Genomic DNA, 21,594 nt, shown 5'->3' on the forward strand with positions numbered 1-21,594 from the left:
TGACAACAGGTTATAAATTATTAGAGCTGTTATGGAAACTTGCCTGGTCTTACACATGGTGTTAAAAAAAAAAACAAACAAACAAACCAAAAAAAAACTTCCCACCAACCCTCTAACCCTCCTCACGGGTAAGACACCAGAGAGAATGATATCAGCATTGTGCTTCTGTATGTTTATTTCAGCCCTTGTAAGAACAAAGGTATGGGGATAACACACAGGTGAGTGACACACTCCTGTGATTTTATCTCATGTAGACAGGATGAGGGTCAAGAGGCCTGACTGAAGTACATAGAAAGTTTAAGACTAAATTGAACAGCTTAGTTAGAACATTTTTGCATTTTTAATAAAAGGCCTAGAGATGTGGTTCAGAGGTCAGGCGTTACAGCAGCATTAACCAGTCCCTAAGCTTAGCCACGGTACTGAATTAAAACAAACATCAAGGGATGATTTAAATTCTCATTATCTGATAAATGGGCAATAAAAAATATGGTATATAATGAATACCACTCAGACACAATTGAGTAAAGGCACTACTGTAATTATGCCAAAACAGGCACAACTGAAGATCATTATGTTAAATAAAATAAACCAGAAACAGCAAGATAATTTTACATACATAATACATTAAAAGAATAAGTAGGACAAAAGTTGAGAGTCTGATGGGTGATCCAGTGTCTGGCGACTGAAAAGGGTACTGTGTATGGGGTGTGTGTGTGTGTGTGTGTGTGTGTGCGCGCGCGTGCGCGCGCGCACGCATGCGTATGTGTGGGTTTTATAAGCTATTCAAACCAACATAAATCTCAATGTAAATAGTAGGAAAATGTTCAAGGTATATAATTGAATAAATGATAACTGTGGAAATACAATATATTTTAAGCTTAATAATTGGTCTATGAGGGGCTTGACAGATGATTCAGTTGGATAAAGTGTTTGTCACATATTGGTGAAATTATTAAGGCCACTCCATGTAGTTAAAAGGAAGATTTATTTAGTGGGTGACTTACAAATGAAGGGATAGGTAGATCACGGGGGTCTGGGGAAGGTTTATCACAGTCCAGCAGTGTTCTCTGGAGCTCTGCTCAGTCAACCTCTGCCGTCTAGGGTCCAGGAACAGAGAGAGCACTCCCCATCCAGGTCTCGAGTCTCCAGATGCCTCCTTTGGCCCTGCCTCGTAGGCATGACAGTTGCCAGAGTCTCAGTGGGGGTTGGAACTTCCAGATCCAAGCTGGAATGGCTACCCACTACATCGCCCCCTTTTTTTTGTCTAAATAAGAAGGTTCTAAACTAGTACAAGACTATATACAAAGGAATGGTTATTGTCCAGGAATAATGAGGGATAATGACCTAGATAAGATGGAACTACAACCAATGCAAACAATATCATATCAAGCAAGAAACACATACTAAAATCCAGAGAAGTATAGAGCATAGGTAAATGGCATGTTATAAAGATCATTCCAAAAGGTGTCCTATACTAAAGAACCTGAATCTAATACTTAATATGTTCTATCTATGATATTATATATACTAAGTTGTAACTATAACTGATTGCTTTATATAAATAAAACACTGATGGCCAGTGAAGAGATAGGAAGTATAGATGGGACAAGGAGAGAGGAGAATTGGGGAAACAGGAAGAAGGGGGGAGAGACACTGCAGCCACTGCCAGGACTAGCAGCATGTAAAGATGCCAGTAAGCCACCAGCCACGTGGCAAGGTATAGATTTATAAAAATAAGTTAATTTAAGATAAAAGAACAGTTAGCAAGAAGCCTGCCAAAGCCATACAGTTTATAAATAATATAAGCCTGAGAGTGATCATTTTATCTGTGGATTGTGGGACTGAGGGGTTTGGTGGAACCTGGAGAGAAGCTCTCCAGCAACAAATGGTGCCCAAGGGCTCGAGTTTCCACCTTAAACCTGAAATATTTAATAACCAATTCTAAACAAAGCCAAAACCAGGTTCCTGTTTCTTGTCTCATACGGGCAGCTAGACACCACAAAACGCAGGTTTGAACACTGGCGGCTTCCTGGCCTGTGGGTTTTACCAGCAGTATGGTGGGAATGAGGTGTCTGCCAGATGCACATTAAGCTATGTGGTAGATTTAGTTTTACTATTATTGAAAAAAAAAAAGGTTTCTGGGCTACATGCTACTTTGATAAAAGCTTAGACCCACTATTTCTGAGACTTGATGACCAACAGAACTGGTGGAAAATGTCATGTTGATAAGCTAAAATGGGTGGAGCCAGAAGCCACAGCGCCATTTCAGTCTTAAAATACTGCAGTTTAAAGCAATAGATTCACAATACATAGGCTTCAAAGAGACAAAAAAAGATAAATTAATATAAAAAATCTACATAAAGATGAATATTACACAGACAATCTGGATTGTGTTGTCTTTGGGATTTTTAACTGCAAAAAATATTTGATCGAAAAAGATGTTCAATTAAACCAATATGTATATTTTAAAGGTACCTTAACTTCAAAATTTGGATATAAGGATATGTTACTTTGGAAAAGAGGTTCTGCTTTTGTTTCCACAGAAAGCCAGAAGCTATGGATTTGTTCCAGATTAAGATACATCAGGTTTGACCAGCCAAGACCCCCTGAAAGATCTCCGATGACACTATGGCCCAGATGATCCAACATCCAGAATGGTTTCAAGGCAACTGGCTCCCACAATACAGCCTCAAGGACTACCACATAGGCCTAAAATTTTCTTTGCGTGCCCATAAGACACAGCGGCCCCCTCCAGCAGGAAATAGTAAGAGATGCTACGCCCAAATTCCCAAATATACCAAGCTGGCTTTAGAGGTGGAATTGGCTCACACATATATGAATGTGTGCTTGCAAATACCTGAAAATACATTGTCACACACAAATTACAGTGGGAAAGATTTTATGTGTTCTCACTACACAGAAGTGTATGGATAGTGCTGTATTAGAATGACAGTCACTCAACTATACATGCATATTTTAGCATATCATATTGTACACAGTTAACATAGAAAATTCATGTGATAAAATATACATACCATTTGATAAGGGAATAGCTATTATAAGTAGGTGTAAAGTCTGAATTTAATTTGCAGAGGGCAGATGTAGGTGAGTACTGGGTGAGATTCTGGAGACATAAATGCATTTGTGCTGGATCTACACCTGACTTACCAATGAACAATGATGTCAGCTTATCAACTGACAGTCAAAAATGTTACATTCTTCTGCAGAAGAGGAACTGTAGTGTATCTGGCATGTTTCAGAGACTCTAAAGACAAGTTGAGAGTTAGAATTTGAGAATATTGCCACAGATTTGAGTTTAATCCCGCTATTATAGTTTTGTTGCCAGTAATTATCTGAGTAGGCATAGAACCAGAAAGAAGCTGGGTTGGTTTTCTCAAAGCCTATTCAGTAGAGAAGAGGAATCAAAGGAATGAGATGTTAATCAAATCAAATCAGAATATTGATGGATGGAAACTATACCAAATGATGAGAAAACATGAGAAGGATGATGGTCTGTCTTACCCTGCCTTGTTCTGTTTCTAGTTCTGCTTAGGAGTTTAGTGATCAGTTCACTTCTATGCTCTAACCTGGCTACCTTAAGTGTCATTGGTTCTAAACTTTTATGGCTCATGCCTTCTACTAACATTTTAAAAGTTTTCTCAAACTATATTCATGACACTTTGGTAGTGACATGAATTTAAATACAAGTCAGAAAGTGTGGTAACTTGGGATAAATGCAGCAACTTCTGCAAGTCCATGGAAAATTTTGATGCGTTTTACAACTACATTTAATGCAGTAGATGGAATCCCAAATAAAATTATGTTCCCTTTGTTCACTGAGATAAGTAGCTCATAATATTATAAATTTATTTTCTTTGTTCATGTCTTTCCACTGTATCACTGAATTTCTTTTCTGATATCCCCTCTCTACTATGATGTATGTGTCCAAAAACTCAAGTCAGCATAACCTGTACTCATACCTAGAGAGAAGATTTTGACATAAATTAAAGTGTTAAGAAAAATGGACAGTGATATATCTGTGGTTACTAATAACTGAATTCTATAGCTCAAGGGGAGTCACGTAGTATGTGGGTAATGGTAGGGAGAAAAATGAGATTTCAATGCAAGAGAAATTCAAATATTCCATTCCTCAGAAGAGTTTGGGAAATAGATCTCATGAGTTATTTGATTATGTAGGGCAGAAAAATTGATTAGAAGTACTAAAGATATTATCTGTGTGGATGCTACATTTGAGAAGAACAGAAGAGCTAAAATCATGACTAAAAACCAGGATGATAAGGAAATTCTTAGAGAAATTTAACTTGGGAGCATTACTTCAGAGGGGGAAAAAGGCATTCAAGGTGGGAAGAAACTGTTTGAAAGCTATAGGAATAATTGATAAAAATATTCCTCTCATTTGATGCCTATATTATTTGAGTGTGGATTAAAAATGCTTCTATGTGATGTAATAAGAAGCCAATATCCCAAGAAAGAGACCAATTCTAAGAGCATTTTACATTCCTCCAAATGTTCTGGCACCATTGTTTGCCATTGAGATTGACTCAAATCCACTAGCAGGTAAGACATACTGAATACTTTTTGAGGGTGTGGAAGAAGATTATAGAGAACAGATTAATGTGAGAGGAAAAGTCAATATTCCAAGGATGCTGACCTTACTGATGGCATGTGTGTGTGCTATATGAATTGCAAATAAGAAGTGTTAACAGTAAGTGGAGCAATCAATTTCCTTCTGGAAGACAAAGAAGTCTGGACTGAGATAGCCATGGATTGTGGCCCTGGTTTATGCCTTTATGCTTTGCTTCTTCTGGTTCAGCTTCCTCAACTTGTAAAGTGTAGAGGAGATAAAATTATGGAGGTTAATCCATGATCCGAAAATATTGAACATCATTAAATGTAGACAGAAAAACTAACTATTCATATTGTCATAATAGCAAAAGTTGGACTGAAGAAAACTTTTTGGTAAGAGAAATCAGTGTTATTTACTTTATTAAGTTCACATTAGTCTCCTTACTTTGATCCTGATGTCTCTTGCTTGGATGCTAATAAGTTGAACAAACCCTAATATCACCAGAACACTGTTATTGACTGAATTGATTGCTTACTAATGTCCTTCTTTACTTAATGTGATTAATCCCATGATAATGATGCAAATAGTGCTCGTGTACAGGAGTCAAAAGACACATCCACAAAGCTCCTTGGCGACTGACCTTTGAAAATTTAAGTATTAAGACATCATCCAGTATCCATAGCTATCTTTCATTCAGAACACTTACATGGATTCAGTCATATTTTACTATATTAAAATGATAGAATTGCAGATGGAAAAAAACATCATTACTATTCACTTGTTCTAAGTATTTGAAAGAAAATGAAAAAAAAACAACCATTATTACCAGTCACTTATTATAATTATTTGAATAAAATTTACACAGATTTTCATGCTTGTTTTTTTCTTTTCTCCTCTTTTTTTCTGAATAATTTCAGTACTTTCACTGGAAGAGTGTTAGATATAACTTTTATATAACTAATGTAACCATATCTTCAATGGCCACGCCTTACAATGTTGAAAATGAGCATTCAATAAATTTGAAACTATAGACAGTAACTGTATGAAAAATTCACATGGAGATACACAAGAAACACACACACACACACACACACACACACACACACACACACACACACACTCAGGATCGTTTTACCTGGGAGTTTCTTTTCATTTATTTCTCTTTTTCTTTTTTCTTTTGTTTTGTTGCAATTCAGCATTCTAGGCATAGAAAATCTGGATCACGTCCTGTTCACCAGACATTTTGAAGGATTCTTCCAGGTTGTATTTCAATCGAATGGTTCGACTAATTCTTCCTGAACTTCAGAACTCCTTTGGAGTTTGTTTTCTGGTCATATGTGAAGGAAAGACTTGGCTGTTCGTTGAATAATGATAGAAGCTGTTGGCTCTTCTGAGGGTCACTTGAAATTTCCAGCCATTTGGGCTGTTTTCTTGAAGAGATTGTTCCATCACCTTAAAGGGGACTGTTACACATATTAGGAATTTTTCCATCGCTATACCAACCTAATGATGTATGATTTCTTTTTCATTATCCTTTTAAAAGTAATGTTAAAAATGGATGGATTTTCTTCTCCCCGACCCAAGCTGCCCACTCATGCTGCCTCCCATAGCAGATTTCCTGGTATTCTGGCTCTTACATTTCCACCTTCTCTTCTACAGTGTTCGCTGAACCATAGATGGCCGCACAAGCTATGATACAGATGTGTCCGCTGTGGCTGAGTTCCCCAGCATCTGTTGCTGTCTGCATTGTGTCCGTTTGTGGTTGTCTGTGGTGGTCTCCATTTACCTTACGTTTTTGAAGAAGGGAACTCAGACTATCGTTTTCAAGTGTGGATGTCTACGTCAGGCCTTGGCTTTGATCCATAGGATACCAAATGCGTCACTGGGTGGTTGATTGGTTAACAAAACTTTCTAGCCTTTTCTAGCCTGAATTTGAAGCTGCAAGATTATCACCAAGGTAACTGATTGATGGCAAATGGTTGATATTGGCTCTACAACAGCAAGGGTTGCTTGAGGGGAAAGAGTTCTATAAGCTACAGATATTCCTCTCATCTTCATTCCCCTGTGATCTCAGCAGGTCTTTTTTGTCTGGAGCAATCTCCAGAGTAGAGAGAATTAAAGGAGCATTTTCCTCTTTGTTTTTTCACTTCTAAATAAAGCTCACATCCTGAAAAGAAAAGTGCTTTATAAAACAAATTACAGGTTTATATTTAGTTTGTGATAATAGATAATAAATAATAAATTGTTATAATAAAACGTTGTTAATAAAACAGGAAAATTGAAAATTAGCTGTTTCAACAAGATGTCAATTTATGTGATATGAAGGAACAACCTGGTTCAATATTAAATGTTTTTTATAAAGAAAAAGTCTGTTGAGTTGTGACCAGGCTCATTAACAATTCTGGCTATATATTTTCTAAATATTTGTTTCCTTAAAAAAATACTTCAAAATAATTTGCTTTAATGACATGAATTAAATCATATCTGATGTATTAAAAAAAGGACTAGTTGCTACTTAGCATCCTAACACTTATTCCCCTCAACAACTGTTTGAGGAGACATAAGAATAACATTCTGAAGGAGTTTGTAATTGCCTTATTCTTAAAATGAATAAACACAGTTGGTAAGCAAAAAGAGAGTTGTTCATACCAATGATAGCTAGACAAATGCAATTAACCCATAGTTAATGTGCCTTAACTATGATGTTTTAAAAGATCATATTTCATATATCATTTATTTCATTATGTACATCATAATGAGTTAGCATAATATTACTCACATAATGTGGAGACAATACATGTTTTAATTTTGTCAATGAAACATTGCTAAGTTATTCTCTTCCACCTCAAACATTTTATATATTTCAAGTCACTTAATATAATTAGCACTCCAAAGAATGAATATGGAAATGTGGGTGATGTACCAAAAGTTCTTCAAAAGTTCTTCAAAAGTTCTTACCTATGGGAAGGAAGTAAGCATGCTTTCCTAAACTTGTAATTAAGTGAACAGGTTTGTAAAAACCTTAGTATATACTATGTTATCTGTATGTAAAGAAGACAGTTTCTGACTCAAAGATGCTTAAGGATATTTGTTTAGATATGCATGGTTACATTTATTATGTTTTACAGCATTCATAGAATTAAAGCAGTAGCTTCAAAATTAGCCATCCTGGAATGACCCTCATCCATCTTTCATGAATTTTGTTCATAGTAGAAATTAACCTCCTTTAAAAGAAACCCAGTTGAAAACTTTCTAGCCTTTTGTTAAAATTCTTTAATTTAGTTTTCCTTTCATTTTGAATATTTGTTAAAGTCATGCAAATATTTAAATTCCTATCTTGTCCTATCTATTTTCCTACTTATACATCTTAAATTAATCTCTCCTTATTTGTCCTTCTACCTCATTCACAGCAATCCCATCCTCAAAGCTTTCTCCAAAAGTATTGTGCAGATTCCATTCTTAATGTTTTACAAAAGCTAAATCTAGCAAACTTTCCCAGAGTGTTTTCATATTTAAATTCTTTTACTTGTCACCCTTTAGTCAAATATTACACCCGCACACACACAACGAGACAGAGAAAGAGAGAGAGAGAGAGAGACAGAGACAGAGACACAGAGAGAGACAGAGAGAGACCGAACACAAAACAAAGCACTATAACAATTATTTAAGTAAGATGACAATCTGACCTCTGGCGTGCCTTGTCTGTGCTCTGTTTTCAATCCACAGATCATTGCATTTTAGTGCATGGCATTGTTTTTGGACTATGCTTAACTTCACCTGTCTCTCCATCCTTGCTAGAATTATATCTCCATTATGTATCACAGGAGAACTAATAGAATCTGTCTCATTGTATCAATCAGCAGATATATTATATGTGGAATTACAAGAAAAAGAAACACAAATTTGAATTAGGCATAGAGATAACAGTACTAAACCATCAATACCTTTTTGGAACAAATGAACAAATTTAGAAAATAAAATGAGTAAATTTTATATATTTGAGAACTTACCTAGGGGGCATTGAGTTATCACCTGCTATATGAATTTTGATGAAGTGATGCTATTTTGTAAATGAAACAAACAAGCAACCTAGTCTATATCCAGATTATTATGAGCATATGTGCAGCTATCTTTGAAATAAAGCATTAACGGTGACAAAAAAAAGAGTTGCTTCATAAGAAATTTTCATAAGAAAAAAATGCCATTTGCTTCGTTTCACTAAGTATTATTATGTTTTATAAGTCAAGGGGTGATATAATTTAATTTTTTCCTGTTAAGGTTTTATAATTCTCATCAAACTTAATGTTCACAGTTTCTCACCGCTTGTGCACATTTGGTATTTTTAATTAAACTCTGAGTTTGAACTTTTCTATTAGGATGAACAATCCCTTACATTTTGCAAATAAAAGACGCCTGTTGGAGCATAAAAACAGCATGTGTTATACACCTGCTTCAGGAACGGACCGACTGACTTTTGCAGAAATTAAGCAGCTTTTCTGGTTCTCGAGCCATACGGAGCACAGCAAATGAGAAAGTGCAGTAGGGAATTGGTAGTCTCCCTGCATCCCTTCTCTGGTCCTTTACATTTCATCGTAATGAAAAATTGAAATATAACTCTAAGCCGAGCCTGCAGCAAATTCATTCCTTTCTCTTTTGAGTAATGTTCTTCTGATAGTGAAAAAGTAAAATGATGAAAAGGTTAGACCATGCTTTAACTCATGCTTGCAAAGGTTATAATTGCATCATCATTCAGGTCAAAGCATAATCAAACCTTCCGTTATTCATATGCTAGGCATATTGATATCAGAAAAATATGATAAAATATTTGTACCAACATTTAAATACAATAGGTTATTATAAATCTTCAGTATTAATAACTTTCAAATTTACTTCATGCCAGAATATTTGTTTCTTTTAATGTCCACATGCTATTTAAGCTATCAACCATATAAAATAAAGAGCGATTTATCATGTTACAGGAAATTGTCTCACATGACTACTCAAACATTGCAATCAGGATATAGCGGGTTTGAAAATCAATTGTGTGCACTCAGATTGCAATCCACACTATTCCATCTAAGATATTAATCCGCAGCCACAGGAAAAGGAAGGCACCTCACTTAATTTATGGTTATATTTCATAACACTTTCTACTTTGGTTTCAATAGGAAACTAAGGAAAACAGTTGGTGCTCAGACTTTAAGTAAACCATTCAATTTATAAGCTACTAAGTTTATTCAAAACAAGCAAATATCAACAACATAGAAATTCCCACCAATCTCTTAAAATAATGAAGACTGTATTTATGTCAATAGTGCCCCATCTCATAGGTGAACATACTGTGTTATACTTTCATACAATGTCCTTGAGAGAGAATTTTTTATAATTGATTTTTTATTCAAAATTCTAAGAATGTATTTTCAGTCCTTCACAAAGAAGAGGTTGATGAAGCAGAAATAAGACACAACCTAAGAAACCACGGCCATCAATTTTGCTAATCCTTTGATCTTAGACTCCACAGTCTTTATAACAATGGCAAATACCTTTCTGTTATCTGTTAGTTGTTTGACATAAGGCATTCTGTAGCAGAAACAGAAATGCACATTCTGTTTGTTTGTTTCTTCTGCTTTTTTTCTTTATTATGCGTTAAAAAGCATCTCCATAGGATGTTACCTATCATCACCAGTGTAACAAAATATGGTATACAAGAATGAAAATCATCCCTTAACTCTGCTGTTTCTTTTGCTAACATTCATATTATTACATATTCAAAAACTATTAGACTCTTATACATTGTGAATTTATATTAGAGTATTATTTACTTCTGTTTTAGGTAACATCTAACTAAATGTAACTCCACTATTTTCCATGAGGTTATGAAATATATTCTGTGCTACTCTTTAAGATGATTTTGCAACATATTATGCCAGCACAGGTAAAACACATTGATAAGTAGAGTTCATTCTAAAGGGTTTTATTTGTGGAATATCTGGGTTTCTTGTTCATCAAGGCATCTTGTGGTTTTGAGATATTGTTCATGATATCTCAAAATTGCAATATACCCATAAATGGAATTCTCTAGACTCAATATCCAGCTCTAAAAATGATCAAACCCTGGGGCAGGAGAGATACCTCAAGTGTTAAAAGGACTTCTTGCTCTTGCACAGGATCTGCATTAGGATCTCATAATTCCCATGACAACTGACAAATGTTTGTAATTCCAGTTCCAGAGTATCTCAAACTTTCTTCTGGCATCTGTGGAGATGAGTCATACACATGATACATACATACATTTGTAGATAAAACACTCATGCATAAAAATGAAAATCAATTAATCTAAAACCATTAAAAATGAACATATCACCTAATCAGAAATATTTGTGAAACAGGAATGCAGAGTATTAAAAGAATATTATAATAAAGAGGACATTCTTAATTCCCCAAATACAGAACACAATCCACTGTAGATTTAATAAATTCATTGTCAACAATGACAAATCAGTAGGAGAATGTCAGCTCCACAGCCACTGTTCTTCCTCAGGAATAGCATTATCTTCCTACTTTGTGGCACACCATTAAAACTCTCTGACCCCTATCAGTCAACAAGCAGCACACACCAAGCAGAAATGTAGTGTGTAATTTCATGTGCAGTCTGATGAAATCCATCTGCCTTCCTACAATTTAGAAAAAAAAATGCAATCTTCTAAAATCAAGTCAAACCAAAGCAACACACTCAGAATATTAATTGTTCTCTGATGATCAAAAATATCACCGATATAACAGCCTTTCGTCTCTTTTTGTTATTTATTCGTTATTATTTGTATCTGATTTGGAAAGATAACCCATCCATCTATACAGTTTGCATTTACTCTTTCTTTTTCACATTTGCAGGGTCTCATTTGTTTCAAATGGCTCGTCAAACAATAAAGAAGGAAACAGTTGTTGTTTTTTTTTTTTTTCCTGAAGGACAATTCTAAGATCAGGTGTTAGTGACAAAATATTTGCTTTCCATATTCACACATGTTTTATGCTCAGTTTGTCTGGTGAAGGGTAAGTGAGGCTTTCATGATAATCATATGAGGCAGAATGTCACTTGAGGCATTTTTTTCCTATTTTATTAGTGTGAAATGCCCTTGTTTATTCTTCATTTAATAGAGTCAAACCAAATATTTATTCTTTGAAACATAAAATCACAGAAATATGAGTCATTTAAATCTAGTCAATGTTTATATATTAGCAAGTTAGTATTTGGAATTATGAAACTCCGTAAATTAAGAGAGCATGCAAATATGTAGTTACTAAATACAAACAACTAATACAACTGTTCAACACATGCATGATACATGTATCATTGACATTGTTTGTTTATAAAATACACAATAAAATATATTTTAAATTTAACTAATTAATTACACAGCAATATATTAACAATAGCAATCTAGTAGGAGAAAATCAACTCTACAGTCAATGTTCTTGCTCAGTAGTAGCATTATCCTCCCACTTTGTGACACAGAGATAAAATTACTTGACCCTTGTAAGTTAGGAAGCAAGACACACACACACACACACACACACACACACACACACACACACACACACACGTATTTTTCTGTTGTAATAGCAAATTCTGAGACTTTTCATCTAACACAAAAATTGATCACGTAGTTGTAGAGGACTGGAATCTAAAATTCTTCCTTGCTTATTTAAAGTCTCAAGGGATTGTCATGTTTCTTATGGTGTGAGGTGCGATCTTCATCCATCTGTAAATCTAGCAATACAAGGTTACATATGTATGACCTGTACTGTTGAAAACTGTTTTAATAACCATGGCTCATTCTGACTCTCTTTTTATACCTTGCTCTACCATTTTTAAAGAATTGTATGATTTTATTGGAACCACACATTTCATTCCAGATATCTGTCAATGTTAAGATTACCACATAGATATTTATATGAGCATCTATAACTATTCTTTGCTATTTAACTGAACATATTCACATATTCTAAAATTAAAGTCTAGACAACTTTCTGAAGAGAAACAAGCATATCACAGTGACTAGATTATCTCTGGAGAAACAGCCCTAGTGTTCTTTCTTTCTGAGTAATGGTTACTTTTGGCTATCTTTTTTACAAGATTTTGAAGTGTTATTTTTTAATCAAAGCAACATTATCTCAAGCCTATTTATGGAAATAAAGTTCAGATGTGGATAGTTTATTGAAAATCTTTATGAATTTTGAGAAAATTATCTCTAAATTCATATGAAGTTTAATGAAATATTGTCCATGTAAATGTATATTTTGTAAATGATAAAATGAAATTCTGTATGTTCATTTATCTTGGTAGGTTTAATACATTAGTGCTTCTTCACACAAGGCTTAAAAATACATTAGTTTGAACACATTAATAATAAACTCAGAGTCAATAATCATGTATCATTGTTGCATTAGGGACAGAAATCAAAGCATGTCCCATTAGCATCATTTAATCAAAAGTTAGCCGAGATTTAAATCCTCTACCTCACTCGTCTTGCCTTTCTTAATCCCTGCCGGTTATGTGAATGTGTGCTTTCCAGAAGTCTGTCTTCTGCGTCTGTCCATGTCCTTCTGTCTTTCTCTGTCTCCTAACAAAGCACTCTGCTCTCTTTTTTGTTGAACAGCACAGAAAGCATCACTTGGGGGGAAGGAACGAGGCATACTTTCCATAAAAATCTTTAACAGCGTTTTATAAGGTATTAAGTCACTCACTCCTGCTTAAATCAATTAACCCAGGTAACAAAGAGTATTCCAAGTACCATTGCTCACCAAGCAATATCTGATGTTGTGTTCAGCATTTGTGGTGCATGTCCAGTTTTAAGATTGCTTTAATAGCCCGGTGACAGTGGCGCACACTTTTAATCTTAGCACTCAGGAATCAGAGCCAGGCCAATCTCTGTGAGTTCAAGGCCAGCCTGGTCTACAGAGTGAGATCCAGGACAGGCACCAAAACTACACAGAGAAACCCTGTCTCGAAAAAATGAGAAAAAAAAAGAGACTGCTTTAAGAAACAACTTTTGCAGTTTTAAGTCTTTTGTCAACATGCTTTAAGAACTTTGGTTGTGAGGTACTGCAACAAAAGTTTCAATCTCTGAGAAGGTAAGACAAGTATTTATTTTGATGTCTTGCCACATTTATCCATACTTTTAAAAGCATTTATATGTATGTAAATATTTATGTACATATGTATATGAATGAACACATGCATTTATAGACTGGTACAGCCACTATACAACATGTAGGTACATGGACTTGTTATTTATGTATCACGTGTATGTTCGGGGGCACAGGGCTGAGAGAGATAATCCTTTTTATCTCACCCTTCTGTAGTTCACAATATGCCTACATCCTGTTCATAACATCCAAATCAATAAAATAACCACAGAATTTCTGGAGCCATTCTCGGACATTCAAAGAATATTGACAATTTTTAGTATAACTGCACGTCACTTATCCTGTCAAATAAGGTGAAGAAGGTGACAAGTTCCTTTCTGTCCTTTTTCTCAGTTTTAGTTACTTCTTTGAGATTTTGTAAAATGCATTTCTATCATACTGACTCCCTGCTCCTACTGCTCTCCAATCTGTCCCATCTTCCTTGCTCACCCAACTTTACTTTCTTTTTTTCTCAAACCTATGAAGTAAGCTGCCCATATATTCTGGGATGTGTGGCCTTAACTGGAGGGCTATTGACTACCAGGTGCTTCACCCTGCCATAGTTCCTTAACTAGAGGTGGACTTTTGAGTCTACCTCCTTTCTCCATACTGGGACTTTGTCTGGTTTCAGCCTGTGTATGGTGTCTTTACTGCTTCAAATCCATATTTGCGAACACCATACAGAATCCAGAAAACACTGTTTTCTTGTAGCCCTCCATTACTTATGGCCCTTAACATCTTTATAGTCACTCTTCCCCCATGAGCTCTGAGCCTTGGGTAGAGCTCTGGATGTGATATAGATGTCCCAATTAAGGCTTAACGTTACTCACACTCTTGTTCTCTGCAGTTTGATTAGTTTTGAGTCTCTGTGTCAATTGCCATCTGTTGGAAAAAGAAGCTTCTTGGATGAGGGTTGTTCCATGCACTAGTCTATGCTTATAATGATCAGAATTGAGGTATCCTAGATCCAGAGAGACAACTGTAATACATTTTCTTTCATTTGTGGCTGTTAACCTGAAACTTCAGTTATTTGTGTTTCATTTGGGAAAGCAATAGATGTTAGGAAAATAGTAAGGGACCATACAGGGAGGTGAATTTCAAGGGAAGAGAGATAGAATGAAGTTGTATAAAGAGTACAGAGGAATAAGGATTCAGAAAGCAGGGATGAGAGGGCATGGTAGAAGATTATAGGAAGAGATAACTAACACTAAAGTTATTGTGGAAAAATCATACAGAAACCTATTACTATAGATCATTCCCCAAATATATGCATACACATGCTTATAGAGTTTAAATTGATTTGCCCATAATGAGACAACAATCCCCCTTCTATTTACTACAGAATGACACTCTGCTTTCCTAATTTAGATTGTATACAGTAAATAAAATGTACTGCTTTATACTGAGTTAGATAGTTCTCAATATTTATGATTTTTGTGTTGATATTAGGAATGTAGAAGTCCTCAAACATCTTTTCAATTTTTCAACACGATTTATTTTGTTTTGGATGCCATGTGACTATCAATAAAGTATGTGTGAAAGACAGAAGGACATGTTTTAGGAGATGGTTCTCTGTTACTATTATATCGGCACTAAGAATCCAACTCAAGTCATAAGGTGTAAAGGTAGTGGTGTTTATGTGCAAAGCTACATTGATGATTTTCCCAACTATGTAAATGAAGACATGCATGATATTCAAAATCAAATGTATTTTTTATCCCAATTTTTGCATTTATTTTTTTCTCTGACTTGCAACAGGCTTCAAGAGATGTTTCCACAGATGGTTAAAAACATGCTTTGTAGGAGACTTTTTTCAATCCAGATAGCTTAATATTTAACCTCCACCCCACCCCATGACCAGCGTTCCTTTCATGGAAAACATTGATATAACAGAGCACCCAGGGCACACTATATACTTGATAAATGAAAGAAAAACAAACATGGGGTTACTAAGCAAATGTCTTCATCATGGCTAAGGGACATTCCTAAGTAATTTTTTCTCAGGAAGTTTTAATTGGAGTTTAGATAAAGTAGACATAAGTGTTTTAAAACTGTTGTTACACATATTGAAAATACGCATTTCTATTTTAATTGTATTCCCATGGTCTATTCAGCTTATTCCTAACAAGTGCAAATAGCCTTTTATGAAGAAAAATATTCTCATTTATGTCACCTCCTAAGGGGAAAAATGAGTGTTAATTTTTTATTCTTAAGTATTCTATACCATGTAAAAGATATAAAAAGAACAGTATGAGCATATATTGTAGCTAGAGTTTTCCTGCCTTGCCCACAGTTAGGACAAATCTCTGTCACCCACCAGTCCCGCAGCCGCTCAGACCCAACCAAGTAAACACAGAGACTTATATTGCATACAAACTGTATGGCCATGGCAGGCTTCTTGCTAACTGTTCTTATAGCTTAAATTAATCCATTTCCATAAATCTATACCTTGCAACGTGGCTGGTGGCTTACCGGCGTCTTCACATGCTGCTGGTCATGGCGGTGGCTGGAAGTGTCTTTCTGCCTCAGCCTTCCACTTCCCAGAATTCTCCTCTCTCCTTGTCCCACCAACTTCCTGCCTGGCCACTGGCCAATCAGTGTTTTATTTATTGACCAATCAGAGCAATTTGACATACAGACCATCCCACAGCAATATATGTTGTGTTTTCTCTTTTGACTTCTGAATTAGGCTAATTTGAGCCTTAACTTCCATTTCAGAATGAATTTTCTGATTCTATTAGAGAAAAAAAATTATGAGCTCAAAGAACTAATTTAAAAATTGAGTCTGAGGACTTATTCTAGCCAGAGAAAATGATTCATTTTAAAGTTGATTTCAGCTCTTTGATCAGTTTCATTTTGATTAATTTTTTCAAATACCCGAGGACCCACTAATATTTGAAAGATATACACAATAAATATTTTTCATGCTCTAACAGCCATGAATAGTGTTGCAATGAATATGGAATATAAATGTTGCTTCTCAGAGAAATGGAGAGCAAAATAGGAGTTATCAGAGAAACAGATAGGAATAGGAGGAAGCAGTTCGATAGACTCTTGAAGTGGAGGATAATTTCTGTGTTCTTTGTCCCAGTAGAGTCAATATAAATAATACTAGAACACTTGAATTTTTAAAAACAGAAGAGAGAAGCCGGGCGGTGGTGGCGCACGCCTTTAATCCCAGCACTCGGGAGACAGAGCCAGGCGGATCTCTGTGAGTTCGAGGCCAGCCTGGACTACCAAGTGAGTCCCAGGAAAGGCGCAAAGCTACAAAAAAAAAAAAAAAAAAAAAAAAACAGAAGAGAGGAATTTGAATGTACTTAATGTAACTGATAATATTTTAAAGTGAATAGGCCTTTATTTTATTTTGTTGTTAATATTTTGGATCCCTGTTTGTTTGTTAATGAGAGTGAAATGGAAAGGGTATGGATTTGGTTCAGAATGTAGGAGGAGATGGTCTGGGAGAGGTTGAGGGAGGGATAAACCATAACCAAAATAAGGTGGTGGTGGTGGTGGTGGTGGTGGCGGCGGCGGCGGCGGCGGCGGCGGCGCATGCCTTTAATCCCAGAACTCCCAAGGAACAGGCAGGTGGATCTATGTGAGTTCGAGGCCAGCCTGGGCTACCAAGTGAGTTCTAGGAAAGGCGCAAAGCTACACAGAGAAACCCTGTCTCAAAAAAATAAAAAAATATATATTTTTTTCAATAAATCATATAGAAGAAAGATTTTTTTAAATGTTTAATGTTGTCACTTTGCTAATTACCCTGAGTTTATTACTATCCAGGATGTTCATGGATCAAAATGTCACACTGAACTTCATAAATATACAAATATCATGTCAATCAAAAAATAAAAATAAGAAAACCCTCCCTAATTTCATTTGGTTTTGGGAGGTGCTGGGGTGTGGGAGATATTATGTATCAAATGAACTTCTTGATAATTTATCAAGCAATCATGATTCTGGTGTATTTTTATTTATATTTGTTTTTAGCATAATCAGTCAAGGATTCCACTCACTAAAGGGAACACACAAAAATGTTATGAATCATGAACTGAATATTGTGCTATTTAAAAAAAAATGTAAAGAAATAGTAAGGTCCATGCAAGGTTTTATATCAAAAGGCAGTATTAGTTCTCAAAGGAAAGAAAATCAGATATATATAAATGATAGTAATCTATTTCAATGTGTGAGAGCTGATTGAAAATTCTATTGAAAACTAAAGTAAGAACATTAAAGGGACCCTGAAGGTTTTGTATGTGCCTGCATAAATACATAATATATTAACAGTAATAATGAAAGAAGAAATGAATTTAAGTAGGACAAGGCATGAGAGGAGTTGCAGAGGGGAGAAGAAACAATGATAAGTAGATTAATCATGTAAGAAATACTCAAAAATTAAATTTAAAATTGATAAAGGTGGTGAGTGCCTTTAATCCAGGCTCTGAATGAGTGATGTCAGAGATACCATGGAGCAGGAGTTTGGGACTAGCCTGAGCATAAAAAAAAAAGCAAAAAACAGAAACAACAACAAAAAAAAACACTGAATGACTGAAAAATTTTTCAAGAGAATTATTAGTCTTTCTTAAACAAGATATTTGACTATTTGATTTGGCAGAAAAGTGTAAAATGATCACTTGTATTCACTTCTTGGAAGAAGGTGATGATAACCTGCATAAAGTCAGATCACATTTTTTTTTGACCAGAATCATTTTTGGTAGTCTAACCTTAATGGATGTCATATCTCTATTGAATCCCATGAAGCTCAGATGGTAATTTTGTAGGAGATGATAAAACATGTGAGAAGGACTGATAAGTTCAGGTTTCAAATTATGTAAATCAATTTACAGTTTCAGATGTACTTCTGAAAAAATAACTCCTGGTATGTCTTGATATATGTGAAGAATTTGCTTGAAATAGATTTTACACAGAAAAAAAAAGAAAGAGAAGAGGCATGAACTGTATGGAAATTAAAAATGATGAACACATGAGTGCTAAAAGATCCTATTATGGATGTAAATATACGTATATTTTAATTACTTACAAATAACTATCCTCAATATTATTTTTATTATGGTAATTTTAAACAAAATTTTCTTTCTTTTGATTCTCCTCTACATTATCCAACCCAACTTCTTGAGGCTCCCTGTACCATTAAATTCTCCCTGACAATGTCCTTCGTGCTTCTATGTTTAACTGTCTTTTGGTCTCACTGTTTACTCAACACACCATTTGCCCTCTCTCAGGACTCCTTTGTAGTTTCATAGCTTGTAACTACAATCAATCCCATTTAGATACAGAAATGTGAACACTTGTGGTGATATTTTATTTGTGCTTTAATAAATAAAGTTTGCCTGGGCATCAGAGGAAATAGTAAGCCATTTTAAATAAACAAAGAAGGCAGGCAGTGGTGGCACACACCATTAATCCTATCACTTAGCAGAGAGGATCTCTGTGTGGTCAAGGCCACACTAGGGAACAGAGTCAAGTGTGGTGACACAAACCTTTAATCCCAGTACCAACCATAGAGACCTGGAGGTCTGTACAGACATGAAGTGACAGAGCTGGCCAGGAAGAGGAAGTGATGTAGCTAGACAGAAAGCAAATCAGATGGCAGAAGAGTAAGGCATATGTGTGTGGGTAGACAGGAAGTAACAAGCATTTGGAAGCTGCCTAGTTGGTGAGGTAAGGTTAGCTGTGGCTTTCCCTATTTTCCTGATCTTTCTCTAAAGTTTTCACCCCTATATTTGGCTCTATGTTTTTATTTAATAAGATCATTTAGAAATTCATTTACATACACTTTCGCTATTATCTGTGTAGAAAGAGAACATCTGATTTTTCTGCTTTCTCTTCCTGAGTTACCTCACTTCATTTCCATGCAAATTTCTTTTCTCTTCATAGCTAAATAAAATCCCACTGCGTATTTATGACACATTTCCAGTCAGTTTTTATCTATTCGATGGCAATATAGGCAGCTTTCTTTTCTTTGCTCCCGTGAATGGTTCAAAAGTAAATCATTCCTGCTTTCCTTCAGGGAGGGTTAAGTGCTAAAATATATAAAGCACTGAAAAAAATTAAACACTGAAATTATTACCAGGCATCGAATGAGCTAGGGAAATGAACAGACACTTTCCAAAGAAGAAACACAAATTGCTCATAGGTTCTTTAAAAATTGTTTGATGCCCTTAGGCATAAGGGAAATGCATCGAAGCTTGAAATCCCATCTCACTTCAGCAAGAACAGCAATCATCAAAGGGGAATATTTCTGTCTTTTCTAAATGCTCATTGGCTCTCTAGCTCATTGAGTTTGCTGTGTCAATAAAAAGACCTGAATCTTATACTCTATATTTGACACACTATATGTATGTATTATATTATATATATTTATACCTGTATATTATACTAATGTTTATCATGTTAAGCTGGCTGACCAAGTATAGTCACAACATAAGAAGGGTCCTGATACAAAACACCAATAAATGATGACCACAATCACATCTAGCTAAGGTTTCAAGAAAATAAGAAAAAGAAGAAAATACTCTTATTAAGAGACTAAGAAAGAATCACTGAGTTTTTCCCTACATGGAAAAATTGACCTTCTGAAGAAGAAAAATTCTGGGAAAGGGGAGAAAATTAAAATGTGAAACAGTTAATTTTATTCATAAGACCATATATCAAAGTAATTTTCAGATTTTGTAAGTGTTCTGAGATGCTTAAGTTCAATGAAATAGCTAATTTCATTCATTTAATGGAATAATTCAAAATGCTAAAATGAATAACATGCACAAAAGTAAGGAAATTCCCATCTTAAATGTATTTGAAAAGCCAGAGTCAGCTGCATTTTCCCCATTTTAGCATAAATCCAATTTGTCTTCCTAAATTTCAAACATGTCACTAGAAATCACAGAGGTCATAGCAATAAAAAAGAGAAAAAGGAAAAATGAGAGTAATCAAATTCCAATTTCTGCTCAGAACAATTTCTAAAGATAATTAGTTCCGGCAGACTGCTCACCTGTCCCTTTACAGCCATTATTCACAACCTTGACTCTCCCAAGTATTTAAAATATGTGCAGTGTTTTGAAAAAGGCTTTGAATTTGCAATTTGTCACATTGTTTAAAAACAAGTGTTTGTTTTTCTTTTAAATCATACTCTGATAATTTGAGATCCGATTCTCTTACATAAAGGCAATTATCCAACACAGCAAATAAACAGTTTATCAAATGTGATCAAAGAAAACATTAGTTTATTGCCATATATTTGTTAATTATTAATATTATGGCCAATGCACTTATAGTACTGTTTCTGCCATTTTAGTTCTTCATATTCATTCATTTTTAATTCACAGTCTTTATTGGTTAACCTTTTGCATAAGGTAGATCACCTGCAAATATTGTTTATTAGTTGTAAATTTGAAAAGGGGAGAAAAATAACAATGTTATCAATCAAATAAATCTACTAAAAGAAAATAGAGTACTGAAAATATTCAACTGTTCTGGTGAAACATACTTTCATTCTTCTTTGCAAACAACTCAAAGTAGAATCCATCAAAAGCCTGCCTGTGTTCTCCTGTGTGCATTGCTATTTCAGTCTATACATGGGAATTAGCTACCTAATCTGACTTCATTCATACTCTTCAAGATTTTGAAGATAAGCACAAATCTAGAAATAAAGTCAATTCCAAGCATACTTCAAATTCATTTGCAATATTGGTATCCTTCTCATGTATTGTTACACATGAAACTGTATTTTAAATAAGAAAAGTGAGAAGCATATTACATAAAATAAAATGCATGTGTGTAAATGTTCTTCCTAAGTCTGTCTTCTA

The sequence above is a fragment of the Peromyscus maniculatus genome, chromosome 15 (genome assembly GCF_049852395.1).
Source record: "Peromyscus maniculatus bairdii isolate BWxNUB_F1_BW_parent chromosome 15, HU_Pman_BW_mat_3.1, whole genome shotgun sequence".
Taxonomy (NCBI): domain Eukaryota; kingdom Metazoa; phylum Chordata; class Mammalia; order Rodentia; family Cricetidae; genus Peromyscus; species Peromyscus maniculatus.